The 1129-nt window shown below is 44.1% G+C and overlaps 1 pseudogene; it reads right to left on the bottom strand.

Moving 5' to 3' along the window:
• LOC146600768 (E3 ubiquitin-protein ligase TRIM39 pseudogene) overlaps window positions 1-1062 on the bottom strand; it is a 4416-nt pseudogene extending 3354 nt beyond the window's left edge.
• Between the last annotated feature and the right edge of the window lie 67 nt (window positions 1063-1129).

The raw sequence follows: 1129 nt of genomic DNA, 5'->3' as shown, positions 1-1129 counted from the left end.
CTCTGCAGTTTTCCATGAGCTGCTCCCCAAAAGCATTAGTTTTCCAAGACTGTTTCAGTACTGAAATTAATATGAGAGTGCTTAAAAAAAAGCATTGGCAGCCACTCGGGGAAAGGGGAGAGAATAAAAATATCTGAGGGTTTTCCCAAAGAATTRAAGCCTGGAGGAGAAGGAGAGAGAGACTTACACAGTTCCATCAGCTGCGTCACTGAAAAGCAAAACAAAAAAGAGTGTGTTACCAGCAAAACCAGTCATTTTTGCATGGGAACTCGCGGGGAGCATCACTGAGGGACCTTGCCAAAGCAAAGCTCGCCCTTCGGCAAATCGTCCATGGTTTTTCTATCCTACAACAATTCTCCCCAATATCACAGTGTAATTTCATGTTTCCAAACAGCCATTGGCCTCCCAACCATCCTCCCCTCAAAAAACTGTGCCCTGTGGACCAAACAGCCATTGGCCTCCCAACCATCCTCCCCTCAAAAAACTGTGCCCTGTGGACCCTTTGTTTTTGCAGGAATGCTCCAGTTTTTGCAAGCCAGGAGATAAAACTTACCGATTTTTCCCTGGAGATTTCCTATGGCAGAAAAGAAGGAAATGTAAATTGGTTTTGTTTCTTTGATATATTTTTTTTAAATAATAGTCCCTTCCAAAGAACGCTAAATTTCTAAATTAAAGCACTTGCAGCATGGAAAAGCCTCTGGAAGTGCTTGGGTGGCTACAGGACCCGTGGACTTCATGCCGTTTTGGTAAAAAATAAGGGATTCTCTTTATTCCTCCATATTATTTATGTGTTGTAGGGCAGCATGGGAAAACAGTGTTTCCTGCACTTTCATGCTCCAAGATGTGGGCATGGACACAAGGCTCCAGAGTCCTCCCAAACCCACCAATCCCTTAAAAACAGAGACTGTTAAATATTATAAATCTTTCCAGCCAACCATCCCCCTGGGGCCTCATTACCTTTAGTTTTAAATAGATAAAGGGTGATCATAAAGAGCACGACCAGAGCGACCACGACCAGGCTCAGGGCAATCTTCCATGGCTGGGCGTTTTGGAAAAAGGGATCTGTAAAAACCAAGCAGGGATGGGGTTATTTCTGTATTGGATGAGCCCACCTCGAATCGCAGCGAAT

Source organism: Rhea americana, unplaced genomic scaffold (assembly GCF_003343005.1).
Source record: "Rhea americana isolate MKP2758 unplaced genomic scaffold, rheAme1 scaffold_1165, whole genome shotgun sequence".
Lineage (NCBI taxonomy): Eukaryota > Metazoa > Chordata > Aves > Rheiformes > Rheidae > Rhea > Rhea americana.
The sequence above is the reverse complement of the archived record's forward strand: the minus strand, read 5'-3'. Positions and strand labels throughout refer to the sequence as shown.